Genomic DNA, 17,058 nt, shown 5'->3' on the forward strand with positions numbered 1-17,058 from the left:
GAATTGTGTTTACGGAGTGGGGGGGGGGGGGCACTTTATGAGGCGGTGGATCTGGGGGGCCGCCTTGAGGCCCCCAGCGGGTGCAGGGCGAAAATCCCGGAGCTCCTGGATTTTACAGATGGAAGAAATGATTGCTTATTTTATCGTTTAATACATTTTTCTAAACAAGATACCACAATTTACATTAAATTTGAAAATTTTAGTGGGGGACGCGCGCAGGCTGCGCACCCCATAAATCCGCCACTGGCTACGACCGTAAGCGCTTAACAATACAAGTTCTATATGTAATGTTATATTTGAATGTGGGGTGTCCCAGGGCGGTTTACATGTAACTGGGTCCCTTTTATTCTTAGTACAGTTGTACATGCTAATGATCTCAGCGCAAGTATTGATCATGACTGTAAAAGTTTTATTGTATGCAGATGACACAGGCACTTTATTCTTTCATTCTAATCCAAAGATTAAAGCTAAGGAGCCGCCATAATTGGTTGGTAGATAACAAAGTGACACGTTACTGAGATTATTTTATTTGGACCACAAAGCAAGGTTTAATCGTTTTATAGTACACGAGCAGCTGTAATTCAATGCAACGGTATTAAAATAAGAGTGTAAAGCATATAAATGTATTAAAGATTTTTTGAAAGTGTGTGGAAAGCAAATTGTTGACGTTATTATTCAAAAAGAAAACCAACGCCTGAAATTTATACAAAGAATAAGTCATGTCAGTTTTTTACTGTGTATGAAATCGCATTATTCTTATACATGTAATTTACAACACGAAAGAAGAAAAATTTCATTGCGAAAAATATCTAGAGAGGATTATTTAACATGACTTAGACTAGGGGATTGTAAGTACGGTTGAAATAGATTTACTCTAATTGGAGATATATTGGTTATATAGAGTCACAACATGAAGTATGAAACATACATCTGATTACGGCGGATCAACAAGGGGCGTTTTCTCCTCAGAGCCACCTGAGTATTAATTAACCCTAAGGGATAGTAAATCGAGAATGATTTTCCTGTTCTTTATATCTAAGCTAATTTCTAATATTAAGCAGCGGTATAAAACACGAATGTCCCCGAACGTGTCCATACCGATTAAAAGACTTTATATAATATATGTTATATTACATGTTATACAATAATGACTATTTTGCACCGGTCTAGAAAGAGAACCCTGAAGTTGTAAAATTCACAAGTTTTGTGCATACCTTTTGCTTTTACTAAATATGCATGAATTTTTATCCATTATCAACAAATCAAAGTCTTTCAGATGATAAAGACAATTAATATGATGATTTTGGTCCCACCCTGGAAGCAAAACTCCTACCCCTGGGATAATGAAATTTACATTTTTGGTAAAGGATTACCCGTACCTTTTAATCATCTATTTAGTACATGTACATGTATCAACTACATTAAAGATGTTATTTATTAAATGTTTTACACATAAAAACTAAATGCCAACTTTGTCCCCATCCTGGAGTCGGATCCTTTACCCCATGCATCATTACAATTAAATTTTGGTAGAGGTCTTCCTGCTATACATATATGTAAGTAAAACGTATTGAACGTGGGATACCGATAGCAGTAAAAAAAAAAAAGCCCCTCACAATACTGTTTATGTGATTCAATTAAGCATGTTTTCTAACAAATTCTTTTTTATTGTAAGTAACATCCTACATTATGCAAATAATACCTAAACTGCAATTTTATGGTCTTGTTTTTCATGGAGAGCTTTTTTTACATGATGATTGTGATATTCAAATATGCAGAACATATGGGGGTCCATCGTTATTTTATGAGAGATCATCCACATTTTTACTGATGGCTCAGGAGATATTGTAACGGTGCTGGCTGCTACAGTAATTAATATTTTCCCCACTCAACGTCCACATCAAACAACAAAATCTACAACAGAGTCATACAACTGGCATTCATTTATTATATCAAATCATTTCCAGAACAACATAATGTTGGGTTGTACTAACTCGCTACTAATCTGAAACGGACTTATCAAAAATATTAGAAGAGTAGGCTTTATACAAGTCGCCGTAACGACATAACACTTTAACTCACTTTTTAAAGCAATTAGTCGAAACGAGACGGATAACAACACAAAATTATAACTACTAAAATGCAAACGGACGGATTTTCGGAACATGAAAACATGAGAGTTTTTGTCTCAAAATACGGCAAAATCGTAAGAGTAAACAGGCCATCTTTAGTAGGACAATTAAGAAAATGATGGTATGTAATGCTATATTTCGTAATTCTTCTGTGACATGAAGTACATATTTACAAGGGAGAGATATGTCACAGAAAACTCTCAGTCCTGGAAGCCTGTACAGCAACGTGTGTACTAACAAACATATCAGCATAGTTCTGGGGTATGTATTCTTATGCTAAGAAAAATACAGTTTCAATAGTATATTTAATTAAGTAGTGTGCCCCCCCCCCCCCCCGAAAAACATTGCTGTCTATGAACATTTGATCTCCATGAATAGAATATTGTGTGCTAGAAGCCATCTGTCTCCGATATTTCTTTTTTTTTTTATTTCCAATGTACTCTTTGATAATAATACATATGTACTTGTATTCAATAACTCAATGATTCTGTGGAGATTTTGAAAGGATCAGAAGACCAAGTATTTTAATTCCCCAAAACAATAGCTTTCAGAGGTCACTCTTAGTGGTGTTCCAACCCAGCTTAGGACACAATCCCATACAAAAGTTCAGAGAGTATCCCAAAACAGCCCCTTAGGACACAATCCCATACAAAAGTTCAGAGAGTATCCCAAAACAGCCCCTTAGGACACAATCCCATACAAAAGTTCAGAGAGTATCCCAAAACAGCCCCTTAGGACACAATCCCATACAAAAGTTCAGAGAGTATCCCAAAACAGCCCCTTAGGACACAATCCCATACAAAAGTTCAGAGAGTATCCCAAAACAGCCCCTTAGGACATAATCCCATACAAAAGTTCAGAGAGTATCCAAAAGACAGCCTCCGATCCGATGTTACTGATGTTAAAGTCGATTTCTGTCCAATCTCCTTTTGTCACAAGGAATGAAATAATATGTGGATCCAGTGTAGAGATTGTCTTTTATGGTTTAAAGTTTTCTGGAATGAAAGAGGACAAGGGAAGAGGAACAACAATGTTCACTCTATCCTTGGGTGAGAAATCATTGTTAAATGTGGACTGTTGCCTGAAATGTGATAGATGGTATTTTACTAAACTTTGAAAGAGTTGGGAATGCAAATTCGCTATCACGTTTTTGATATTTATTGAATTTCATTATCTATTTAATCAATTGCGTCACATACGTTTTGTTCCTTTAGTTTGTTTTGTTTTTATACGCCCATCTTTAGACGGGATGTATTATGGTACAGCGATGTCTGTCCGTCCGTCCGTTCGGGGTTTTCTCTCTATAATTTCATTTCCCTTTCACATATCATGCTGAAACTTGTTGTGTAACTTCTTTGTGGGTCACTCTAGATAATACTGCAATTCATAGCCCGTGGGAGTAGTGATACGTTTTCACTAGTATTCAGGTGACCGATAAGGCCTGTGGGCCTCTTGTTTATTTTCGTAAAATTGAAACTATCATGACAGCATCTGACCGAGAGAAAAAATCCGTGTCACGCAGTTAGAAACATGGAGTTCGGTCAAGGTAAATGTACTTCATATATGCATTTTGTGATATATCACCTAGGATATTTGTAGACATCACTATTTCTAGATGATAAAACACCGAATATGTAATTTTTAAACTGCGAGGCTCCAATTTATTTTGATACCCAATGCCTACGCCTACCATAACATGTTTAGTATTAATGTCAAACACAGTGAATACACGCCTCCCCCTTTATCTCTGATCATACCTCCCAAAATAACACCGCTGAGTTACATTATAAATTAATGATAGTTAGAAACAAAACCATCATTCCGTCCTTAATATTGATGCATACATGAACAGTTTATTTTCTCCTCAAAAAAATTAGGATATTAGTTCATCACATCAAAAGGAAACGAATACAGGAAGCTTCTACACTCTACTTTGACACAAATGTTTTAAATATGTTTACTTAAATTATTCCAAAAAATATCTGTTAAAAGAAAAGAAAATTGATTCCTTCTGGTTTTCGTAAATACAGATTTATTGAATCGGTAGGCCATACAAAAAATTAACCTGTACAATCTGTAGAAAGAAGTGTGATGATCTGAGTGCAAAAACAAGTGTTATAATTTAATGGGCTGATTACGTAGAACGTTATCATTTCCAAGAACATTGTTCAAGTTTCCAAATAGATACATGTACAACATTTATCAGAAAAGACCTCGAACTCGTGATTTTTAAAACGGTGTTGCAGTTCTTCAACTAGAGTTTTCTTTAATGCTAAGAGGAATGCATTTGCAAAGTATACAAAATCAATAATTTTGATGCATGTGTCAATTTATTAATAGTTAGTCTTATACAACACAATTTGTTAAGAGGGTAACAGTTTTTGACCACTGAAATTATGTTCTAAGATGTCGAATAATTACAGAACAATCAATACATTTTAAAGCGTATGCAGTATTCAACTTGAATACTCTTCATGAAATGCTTACTTCCAATCTTTGTTTTAATTCAAATTGAAATTGGTTAATGGTTGACCATTTTCAACGTACTTCAGTTTATAACCACATGTTCCATCAAGATTCAACTCCATTTTTTTCTTTATAAGAAGAGTCAAAATTTACCAAAATCATGTAGTCATATTTCCTTTATCACCAAATGATATGAATTTAATGAAACTACATTTGAATAACTGAAGATTTGAAAAATAAAATCGAATGTGATAAATAGTCAAAATAGCTTATATTATCTGAACCCTGTAAAATGGCTAAATCTTTTATTCCATACCATAAGTTACACTTATTAATGCATATGGAGAATATTCGCTGCTTTGTAGTTGGATATGGAATTTATTTTACGAGTAAAACAAGATTTCAAGAAAAATATTTTCACGAATACAAACCACTAGTCAAAATATGAAATGAAATCCTATCTTCCATAGCCAAGTACAAAACATTGAATACTTTGTTTATTACATTTTCTTTGGTCTTAGAACATGTTAATTTCAAATCTTAAAGGGTATTTAGTAATATACAACAAAACTCTTAATCAGTTAACATGACGTCACAATTAGTTGTTATTTTCGCTGGATTTAAAATAACATGTTATTTTCACTGCATCAAAAATAACAATTTATTTTTTCGCAGTGAATTTTCACTTTATTCAATGAATAGATTACGTTAGTTGACTGATGATTAAGTAATTTCATAGTCCAGCGTCAGGTTTTTCTTTGAAACCATCATTTCACCATTTAACTGAAAAAATATCCGTGTCACGCATTTAGCAAAATGGGGTTAAATCAAGGTAAATCTACTTCAGATACCAATCATGTATCTAGTGTAATCTTTTGATATAGCGCAATACGGAGGAAGTCTTTTTAAAAAACATAAAATGAAAATACTTATTGCAATTGGTTGTTGCCTGTCATCTGTTAACAATTGAACATTTTTAACTTCTTCTTAATAACTACCAGTCCAATTCTTTTAAAAGTTGGTATGAAGCATCATTGGGACACGGGGACATGAATTGTAAATTCCAGGACTCCAGCATCCCTGGGGCCGTAAGGGCGGAGCAAAAACTGCCCAAAATTGACCATTTTTCAAAATTCGTCTTCTTAAGAACCACAAACATGCAAGAAGAACTAAACGTATGGTTATGTAGAGCAGGCAGACCGCTACCAAAATTGTAAATTTCATGATCCCCAGGATAGGGGTTCTGACCCCAGGGTGGGGCCAAACTTAGTATATAGTGTTTATGTGTAAAACACTTAAATGATATCTTCTTTAGTGCTATTAATACTACATTGAAAGTAAATAGATATTTAAAAAGAACAGGTAGTCCTTTACCGAAATTGTAAATTTGATGATATCAGTGGTAGGGGTTGTTGTATCAGGGTTGGGTCAAAATGGTCAGTTATTAAATGTGTGAATATACATTTTTAACTTCTTCTTGATAATTATCATTCCAATTCTTTTCAAATTTAGTTTAAAACATATTTGGAACAAGGGGAACATAAATTGTAAATTTCACGATTCCTACACTCCTCGGGTCTTAGGGGCAGGGCAAAAACTGCCCCAAATTGACCACTTTTTAAAAAATCTTCTTCTCAAGAACCGCCCATGTGTAAGGAAAACTAAATGCAAGGTGATGGAGAACAGGAAGATCTCTACCAAAATTGTAAATTTCATGATCCCTAGGGTAGGGGTTTTGACCCCAGGGCGGGGCCAAACTTGGTATATAGTGTTTATGTGTAAAACTCTTAAATAACATCTTCTTTAGTATGGTTGATACTATATTAACACTAAACAGATATATAAAAAGAGCAGGTAGTCCTTTACCATAATTGCAAATTTGATGATTCCAGGGGTAGGGGTTTTAGTATCAGACTGGGGCCAAAATGGTCAGTTATTAAATGTGTAAACAATAGACATTTTTAACTTTTTCTTGATAACTATGATTCTAATTCTTTTCATATGTCATATGAAGCATGTTTGGAAAAAGGGGGACATAAGATGGTAAATTTCATGATCCCCGTGGTAGGGGTTCTGACCCCAGGGCGGGGCCTAATAATTTTCAAATAAATACATTCATTCATCATTATTATCACACTTGTGTATATACATCAGAGTGCGTTTGTCCATTTCGATCTATAAAAATATCCTCGTTCACTTGTTAGACTGGCCTGTCGCGAAGTATAATCCACCGATTGAATTTCTCAAGACTTGACGCCGGTTTAGAAACGAGATAAATTTAACTTCCCTTCTAGCAAATAAAAATACCTGTCGTCGGTGTTACACGTTCCCCAATTGCATCTCTTCTTTATTTTTGTCTTCGTTCATTGATTTTTTTCGATCTATCTCTATTCGATTTGCGATTATTTGTCGGAGCATATGATGAAACAGAAACTTACAGCAACACGTTGACTAAATTTCATTGGTTGAAATTGTACTTTTATTGACAGCTCACGGTACGTTAATTTCAAATAGAATTAAAACAAAAATTAGAAGTAAGCATCTAATGAGGACAATTCAACACACATTGAATACATGATTTAAAATGTAAAACCTATACAGTACCAATTTTGATGCACCAGATGCGCATTTCGACAAATAATCTCTCTTCAGTGATGTTGAAGCCGAAATTGTGGAAATTCGAAATAACAATAAACTTGTAGGAGCTAAAAGGAAAACTAGAGTGCCAAAAACCTGGAGCCAAATTCGTACACGGATGAAAACCATGCATGAGGGAGATACCATCCTTAATTTTGAAATTAATTTCTAAATTGTATCCCAGCAATTAAATATACATCCATATTTTCAAGCTAGTAACGAAGTACTTAGCTCCTGGGCTGTAGAGACCCTCGGAGACTAACAGTCCAACAGCAGAGGCCTCGACGCAGGGGTCATAATGTAAAACTGATACGGTACCAATTTTGATGCACCAGATGCGCATTTCGACACATAATGTCTCTTCAGTGATGCTCAAGCCGAAATTGTGGAAATTCGAAGTAACAATAAACTTTTAGGAGCTAAAAGGAAAACTGGAGTGCCAAAAACCTTGAGCCAAATTCGTCCAAGGATCAGATCCATGCATGAGGGAGATATCATGTATAGATTCTTTTTTTGTAATTCTGTGAAATTTTAGAGGATGATTTCAGTGTTCATTTTTTTCTCTTTGTTAGTAAATTATAGTGTGCAAAGTAATTAAAAATTACTAAATAATTAATTGACACATACGCCAACCGTATTGATTCAGTATACTTTGAAAATGCATTTCCTCTTTGCATTAAAGAAAACTCTTGTTAAAAAATTGCAGCACAGTTTTAAAAAGCAAGGGTTAGCGTTCGAGGTCCTTACTGATATCTATTGTACTTGTATTTCTCTGGAAACTTCAACAAAGTTCTTAAGAATGATAATATTCTACGTAATCAGCCCATTGACCTATAACTATTCTTGTTTTGCGCTCAGATCATCAGACGTCTGTCTACAGGTTGTACAGGTTAGTTGTTGTTTTTTTTTTACAGACTATCAATCTAATGATTTGTATTGACAAAATATCAAAAGGAATTGTCATTCCTTTTAACCAAGATAGTTATAATCGAATTAAACATATACAGAAATAGCTTTGTTTCAAGTTAAGTGTTCAGACTTCCTATATCCGTTCGTTTTTTTATTGCTAATTATTCTTGATTTATCATGTAACTTAGTGGTATTGTTTTGGGAGGTATGATCCAAAGATAAAGGGGGAGGCGTGTAATCACTATGTTTGACATTGATATCAAACATGTAATGGTAGGCGTAGATATTGAGTATCCAAAGAAATCGGAGCCTCGCAGGAGTTCAAAGATTAAGCATTCGGCGTTTTGTCGTCTAGAGATAGCGATGTCTCCAAATATTGTAGCTAATATATTACAAAATGCATATATGTTTTCATTACTCCCTTTACACCTTAAGTTCGGTGTGTATGTGCCCGTTTGTAAATTGTAATACACAGTAGTATCAAGAAAATTGTTACGCTTACAATATTTTGTTTAAAATTTTAATTTGATGAGTATTGATTGATCGCATTATATTTACTGTTAAAACCATACGGTTTGGTTTCTTCGATTCTATGGAGTCTGAGGGTACTTGTAAACAAATTGCATATTTTGTGAAACGGCAGGATCAGAAGCGACTGTTACTGCTGACGTTTATGTTTGATTTAGAGCAATTCGAAGGAAATCTTTTTAAATAACATGAAATAAAAATATGAAAACAAGAAAAAGATTACACTAGATATATGATTGGTATCTGAAGTAGATTTACCTTGATCGAACCCCATTTTGCTAACTGTCTGACACGGATATTTTTTTTCAGTTAAATGGTGAAATGATGGTTTCAAAGAAAAACCTGACGCTGGACTATGAAAATCGCATTTTTATTACTTAATCATCAGTCAATTACCATAATCTATTCATTGAATAAAGTGAAAATTCACTGTAAAAAAATGAATTATTTTCGGTGCAGTGAAAATAACATGTTATTTCAAATGCAGTGAAAATAACAAATAATTGTGACGCCATGTTAACTGATTGTGAGCTTTGTTGTGTATTACTATAAATCCTTTAAGATTTGAAATTAACATGTTCCAAGACCAAAGAAAATGTAATAAACAAAGTATTCAATGTTTTGTACTTGGCAAGGAATATATTTCACTCACAAGATAGGATTTTATTTCAAATTTTGACTAGTGCTTTGTACTCGTGAAAATATATTTTGAAATCCTGTTTTCCTCGTAAAATAAATTCCATATCCAACTACAAAACAGCGAATATTCTCCATATGCATTAATAAGTGTAACTTATGGTATGGAATAAAAGATTTAGCCATTTTACAGGGTTCACAAAATACATAGTTCCTTCATAGGTATTGGTGAACGAGTTTCAAAACTGTAAGTGGTCGTCTTAGCGCTGGTCCTTTAGCAAATGACCAATAACAAAACTACTAGTATTGTTTCTCTGTCTACCTAAAAGATCAATTTTCAATATTATCACATTCGATTTTATTTTTCAAATTTTCACAGTTATTTAAATGTATTTTCATTAAATTGATATCATTTGGTGAAAAGGGAAAGATTACTACATGATTTTGGTATATTTTGACTCTTCTTATAAAGAAAAAAATGGAGTTGAATCTTGGTGGAACATGTGTTTATAAACTGAAGTACGTTGAAAATGGTCAACCATTAACCAATTTCAAATTGAATTAAAACAAAGATTGGAAGTAAGCATTTCATGAAGAGAATTCAACACAAGCTGAATATTGCATATGCTTTAAAATGTATTGATTGTTCTGTAATTCTTCGACATCTTAGAACATAATTTCAGTGGTCAAAAACTGTTACCCTTTTAAAAAATTGTGTTGTATAAGACTAACTATTTAATAAATTGACACATGCATCAGATTTATTGATTTTGTGTACTTTGCAAATGCATTCCTCTTAGCATTAAAGAAAAGTCGATGAATTGCAACACCGTTTTAAAAATCACGAGTATCTATTTGGAAACTAGAACAATGTTCTTGGAAATGATAACGTTTTACGTAATCAGCCCATTAAACTATAACACTTGTTTTTGCACTCAGATCATCACACTTCTTTCTACAGATTATACAGGTCAATTTTTTGTATGGCCTACCGATTTAGTAAATCTGTATTTACGAATAACCAGAAGGAATCAATTTTGTTTTATTTTAACAGAGATATTTTGGAATAATTTAAGTAAACATATTTAAAACATTTTTGTCCAAGTAGAGTGTAGAAGCTTCCTGTATTCGTTTCTTTTTGATGTGATGAACTAATATCCTAATATTTTTGAGGAGAAAATAAACTGTTCATGTATGCATCAATATTAAGGACGGAATGATGGTTTTGTTTCTAACTATCATTAATTTATAATGTAACTCAGCGGTGCTATTTTGGGAGGTATGATCAGAGATAAAGGGGGAGGCGTGTATTCACTGTGTTTGACATTAATACTAAACATGTTATGGTAGGCGTAGGCATTGGGTATCAAAAGAAATTGGAGCCTCGCAGGAGTTCAAAAATTACATATTCGGTGTTTTATCAAGAGATAGTGATGTCTACAAATATTCTAGGTGATATATCGCAAAAAGGCGTGCATATTTTTCAGTGACTCCCCTTACATCTGAAGTTCGGTGTGTATGTGCCCGTTCGTAAATAGTACTACACTGTGGTATTAAGCAAATTGCTTCCAGTATTCTGTTTAAAATTTTTATATGATGAGTATACACTCGTCGCAATTATATTTACTGTTAAAACCACACGGTTTCTCTCCTACGATTCTTTGAAGTCTGATTGATTGATGATTGATTGAATATTGTTTTACGTCCCTCTCGAGAATATGACGTCACCACTGCCGGTGAAGGCCTATGCTCGGCGCTTATGGCCATTGAGCAGGGAGGGATCTTTTATCGTGCCACACCTGCTGCGACACGGGGCATCAATTTTTGAGGTCTCATTTGTAGGACCGCCCCATTTAGTCGCCTCTTACGACAAGCAAGGGAGTACTGAGGGCATATTCTAACCCAGATCCCCACGGGATCTTTGGAGTCTGAAAGAACAAAATATATGATCTGTGAAACGGCAGGATCAGAAGGGACTGTTACTATTGTACTTTAGGTTTGATATAGCGCAATTCAGAGGAATTCTTTTTAAAAAAAAAACACCATTTAATTAAAATTGAAAAACAAGAGAATTACACTAGATATATGATTGGTCTCTGAAGTACATTTACCTTGATCGAACTCCATTTTTATACCCCCCGCAACAAGTTGTGGGGGGGGGGGGTATACTGGAATCGGGTTGTCCGTCTGTCTGTCCGTCCGTCCGTCCGTCCGTCCGCCTGTAGACGCAATGGTTTCCGGACTCTAAAGCATTATCCTTTCCACCTACCGTCACCATATCATATATATGGACTACCCATTGGATGAAGATGTTCCCTATCGATTTTGGGGTCAAAAGGTCAAAGGTCAAGCGCACTGGACATCGAAGTAGCAATATGGTTTCCGGGCTCTAAAGCGTTATCCTTTCCACCTGCAGTCACCATATCATACATATGGACTACCCATGGGATGAAGATGTTCCCTATTGATTTTGGGGTCAAAAGGTCAAAGGTCAAGCGCACAGGACATCGAAGTAGCAATATGGTTTCCGGGCTCTAAAGCGTTATCCTTTCCACCTGCAGTCACCATATCATACATATGGACTACCCATGGGATGAAGATGTTCCCTATCGATTTTGGGGTCAAAAGGTCAAAGGTCAAGCGCACTGGACATCGAAGTAGCAATATGGTTTCCGGGCTCTAAAGCGTTATCCTTTCCACCTGCAGTCACCATATCATACATATGGACTACCCATGGGATGAAGATGTTCCCTATCGATTTTGGGGTCAAAAGGTCAAGCGCACTGGACATCGAAGTAGCAATATGGTTTCCGGGCTCTAAAGCGTTATCCTTTCCACCTACAGTCACCATATCATACATATGGACTACCCATGGGATGAAGATGTTCCCTATCGATTTTGGGGTCAAAAGGGCAAAGGTCACGCGCACTGGACATCGAAGTAGCAATATGGTTTGGTTTGTCATGCCATTTGTTTTTTACACTCAGAAAAGAGGTAGTTTATACCTATTACCAACACCCTTTGGGAGATTGGGGTAAGCGGGGGGTATTCTTAGTGAGCATTGCTCACAGTACCTCTTGTTCTAACTGCGTGACACGGATATTTTTCTCTTGGTCAGATGGTATCATGTTAGTTTCACTTTTACGAAAATAAACAAGAGGCTCACAGGCCTTATCGGTCACCTGAATACTAGTGAAAAGTATCACGGGCTATGACATATAGAAACAATTCCTGTTTTGAATATCTAAGCTAAATTCTAATGTTCAGCAACAGTAAAAAACAAGATGTGTTCTTAAATCTTCAATGCTTCAAAGGTGCATACACTGATGAAAGGCTTTAAATGATATGTGTATTAACATTAAAGCATTAAATGATATAACGAATTGGGACCCATCCTAAATTCATAACCCTGCGTTGTGAAATTCATGATTTTTGTACACCCTTTTCTGCTTAATTCCTAAGTATGCATTTATATTTTATACAGTATCAGCATGCTTACTCATAAATATTATATACTATATTTAAAAATTCACTTCAAAATTAAGGATTATCTCCCTCATGCATAGCTCTTATCCTTAGACGAATTTGACTCCACCTTTTTTGGCACGCTGTTTTTGGCTATAATAGCTCTAAGACTTCATTGTTATTTCGGATTTCAAACATTTCGGTTGAGCATCACTGAAGAGACATTATTTGTCGACATGCGCATCTGGTGCATCAAAATTGGTACCGTATAAGTTTTACATACTAAGGTTTGTCCCACCCTAGGGTTAGAACTCCTACTCAGGGGATCATCAAAGTTACAATTTTGGTAAAAGACTACCTGCTCTATCCGTTTAGTATCAATAGCAGTAAAGAAGATGTTATTTAAGTATTTTACACATAAACACTGTATATCAAGTTTGCCCCCCCCCCCCTGGAGTCCGAACTCCTACCACGGGTATGATGAAATTTACAATTTTGGTAGAGGCCTGCCAGCTTTACATCACTATGCATTTAGTTTTTCTTACGCATGTGTGGTTCTTAAGCTGAAGATTTTTGAAAATTGGTCATTATTGGACAGTTTTTGCCCCGCCCCCAGGGCCTCAGGGGTGCTGGAGTCCTGTAATTTACAATTTATGTGCCTCTCGTCCCAATGATGCTTCATATCAAATTTGGAAAGAATTGGAAGGGTAGTTATTAAGAAGAAGTTAAAAATGTTCAATTGTTAATGCACGCTGGACGACGACGTACGACAACCAATTGCAATAGGTCACCTGAGTTTACCCAGGTGACCTAAAAATGTGTAAAGCTGGTTAAGCTTTTCCAGAGGAGTCATCTCGTTACTTTCCCGTTTTGTTCCTTTTTGGTCCGAAATTCCTTGTTCATGTCATACAATCGCAAGTAAAAAGTGGCCGAACATAACATTGGTGCATTTAACAACCGCTTTTTATTTAGGAGGAGGGGGAGGCTTAGGCCTCAATAATGATGAAAGGTGAATATATTGAACAAACTTGCAGCGATTAAGTCGGAACGGTCTCTTAGGACCCACTGCGGTAAGGCCCGTGCATGCCAACAATAACAGTTGGCAACGATGACGACGACGACGTCACAAAGACCCCCCCCCCCACACACACACCCTTTTCCGAGTCTATGCTAAAATTCTCCCAGGTTTAACTGGACGAGGAGAACAAACACCACATAGACAGGGAAAAAGACTGACAGGCAGTAGGACTCATCGAGAGACAGACGAATGGCCGGACATAAGGTACCAAACAGATATGTTAATAATTTGGGGACATGTAATGACTGCCGTTATAACTGCAGACACATATGCCAACCGTATTGATTCAGTATACTTTGAAAATGCATTTCATCTTTGCATCAAAGAAAACTCTTGTTGAAAAATCGCAGCACAGTTTTAAAAAAACAAGGGTTAGCGTTCGAGGTCCTTACTGATATCTATTGTACAGGTATTTATCTGGAAACTTCAACAAAGTTCTTAAGAATGATAATATTCTACGTAATCAGCCCATTGAACTATAACTATTCTTGTTTTGCACTCAAATCATCAGACGTCTGTCTACAGGTTGTACAGGTTAGTTGTTGTTTTTTTTTTTTTTTTTTTTTTTTTTTTTTTACGGATTATCAATCCAATCTTGTTGTATTGACAAAAAATCAAAAGGAATTGTTATACCTGTTTATTCGAGATAGTTATAGCTACAGCCTAGTAGCTAAGTGCTTCGTTACCAGCTTGAAAATACGGATGTATATTTAATTGCTGTTATAAAATTTAGAAATTCATTTCAAAATTAAGGATTATCTCCCTCACGCATAGCTCTTATCCTTAGACGAATTTGATTCCACTTTATTGGTACACTGATTCCCCCTATAATAGGTCTAAAACTTCATTGTTATTTCGGATTTCAAACATTTCGGTTGAGCATCACTGAAGATACATTATTTGTCGAAATGCGCATCTGATGCATCAAAATTGATACCGTATAAGTTTTACATTATAATCGAATTAAACATATACAGAAATAGCTTAGTTTGAAGTATAGTGTTGAACCTTCCAATACGTTCCTTTTTAAAGTGCTGGAGTAATAGCCTAATCTTTTAGAGGAAAAAACATCAGCTGTTAATGCATGTATCAACATTAATGATGAAATAATGATATTTTTTATTGCTAATTATTCTTGATTTATCATGTAACTCAGTGGTATTGTTTTGGGAAGTATGATCCAGAGATAAAGGGGGAGGGGTGTATTCACTATTTCAAAGGAAAAACTTATGCTCGACTATGAAATTCGAATATTTATTACATGTACAACAGTGAACTACTATAATCCATCTATTGAATGAAATGATAGTTTCGCTATAATCAAAATAACATGTTATTTCACTGTAGTTTAAATCGCATGTTATTTTCACTGTGACTCATATAAACGGATTGTAACGTTATGTCTTGTATTGCTATTTATCCTTTAAGATTTGAAATAACCATGTTCTAAAACCAAACAAAATGTAATAAACAAAATACTCAATGCTTTGTAGTTGGATATTGAATTTATTTCACTCGTAAGACAGGATCAATTCCCCCCCCCCCCTATTATGACGCGTGCTTCGCACTCGTGAAAACTTTTTTAGATAACCTATTGCTATCTGTTATTCTCCGTCGTCGTGCGTCGTGCTTCGTGCGTTAACATTTGAACATTTTCGGCTTCTTCTCTGAAACCCCTGAACCAATTTCAACCAATTTTGGCATATAGCATCTGTGGGTGGAGGGGAACAAAAATTGTGAAATTCGTGGTCCCTGCCCCCCTGTGGCCTGAGGGGTGGGGCAAAAACCATCAAAATGAGTGTAATTTTAAAAAATCTTCTTCTTTACTCCTGGACATCAAGGAGCCAAACTGTGGGCATAATTATAATGAGCGTTGATCCCTCTACAAAAATTGTGAAATTCATGGCCCCTGGGGCAGAGGTTCTTGTGTTAGGGTGGGTCTCTATTGGTCATATAGTGAAAATGTAGAAATTCTTTGAAAATCTTCTTCTCTGTCTCTTGGTATTAAGTAGACAAACTAATAGCATGGTAATGATGAGCAAGGATGCCTCTTTATACACCCCGCAACAAGTTGGGGGGGGGGGGGTATACTGGAATCGGGTTGTCCGTCTGTCCGTCCGTCTGTAGACGCAATGGTTTCCGGGCTCTAAAGCATTATCCTTTCCACCTACCGTCACCATATCATATATATGGACTACCCATGGGATGAAGATGTTCCCTATCGATTTTGGGGTCAAAAGGTCAAAGGTCAAGCACACTGGACATCGAAGTAGCAATATGGTTTCCGGGCTCTAAAGTCTTATCCTTTCCACCTACAGTCACCATATCAAACATATGGACTACCCATGGAATGAAGATGTTCCCTATCGATTTTGGGGTCAAAAGGTCAAATGTCAAGCACACTGGACATTGAAGTAGCAATATGGTTTCCGGGCTCTAAAGCGTTATCCTTTTCACCTACAGTCACCATATCATATATATGGACTACCCATGGGATTAAGATGATCCCTATCGATTTTTGGGTCAAAAGGTCAAAGGTCAAGCACACTGGACATCGAAGTAGCAATATGGTTTCCGGGCTCTAAAGTATTATCCTTTCCACCTACAGTCACCATATCATACAAATGGACTACCCATTGGATGAAGATGTTCTCTATCGATTTTGGGGTCAAAAGGTTAAAGGTCATGTACACTGGACATCGAAGTAGCAACACTCAGAAAAGAGGTGTTTGCCGATGTTAACCACAGTATAGTCAGCATGTTTTTTCTTTCAATGAAGTTTATTACTGTATAAGTCGTAATGTGCATTGTGGTAAATAACTGAAATACACAAAATGAAAAATTGTTCACAATATGTTCGATTGTGATACAAAGACACTCCAATTTAGACAATAACATGAACGTTACATCGACAAAGATATAATTAAAATAAATAATCAAAATATTCTACATATAATCCCCGAGTTACTTTTATACAAGGCATCTTAGGTATGATAAACTTGGGTTCAAAAATCTGGTAAACAATGTATATGATGAAAGTTAACTTTACCGACATGGAACAAATATTTAGCCTTGAGCATAGTAAACCACTTGCACCAATATATATATATATTGCTAAAAGACTTCATACCTTACAATATCATGAAAAAATGTTTGTTGAGAAAAAATGCAACTTACACATAGTGCAGGGAGGCATCAATCCATAAT

The 17,058-nt window shown here is 35.6% G+C and overlaps 1 protein-coding gene across 3 annotated transcripts in view; it reads left to right on the plus strand.

Moving 5' to 3' along the window:
- Window positions 1–13,505: 13,505 nt before the first annotated feature.
- The window catches only part of LOC125662291 (uncharacterized), a 34,001-nt gene continuing 30,448 nt past the window's right edge, over window positions 13,506–17,058 (plus strand). For 2 of the 3 annotated variants that reach the window (XM_048894457.2, XM_056147014.1), the window contains exon 1: window positions 14,358–14,385. The gene's annotated coding sequence lies outside the window, so the exon portion shown is untranslated. Of the gene's footprint in view, window positions 14,056–14,357; window positions 14,386–17,058 lie in introns of those variants that run through there. The other variant, XM_056147013.1, reaches the window with a different exon arrangement.

This window comes from Ostrea edulis, chromosome 8 (genome assembly GCF_947568905.1).
Source record: "Ostrea edulis chromosome 8, xbOstEdul1.1, whole genome shotgun sequence".
In the NCBI taxonomy this organism is placed as follows: Eukaryota; Metazoa; Mollusca; class Bivalvia; order Ostreida; family Ostreidae; genus Ostrea; species Ostrea edulis.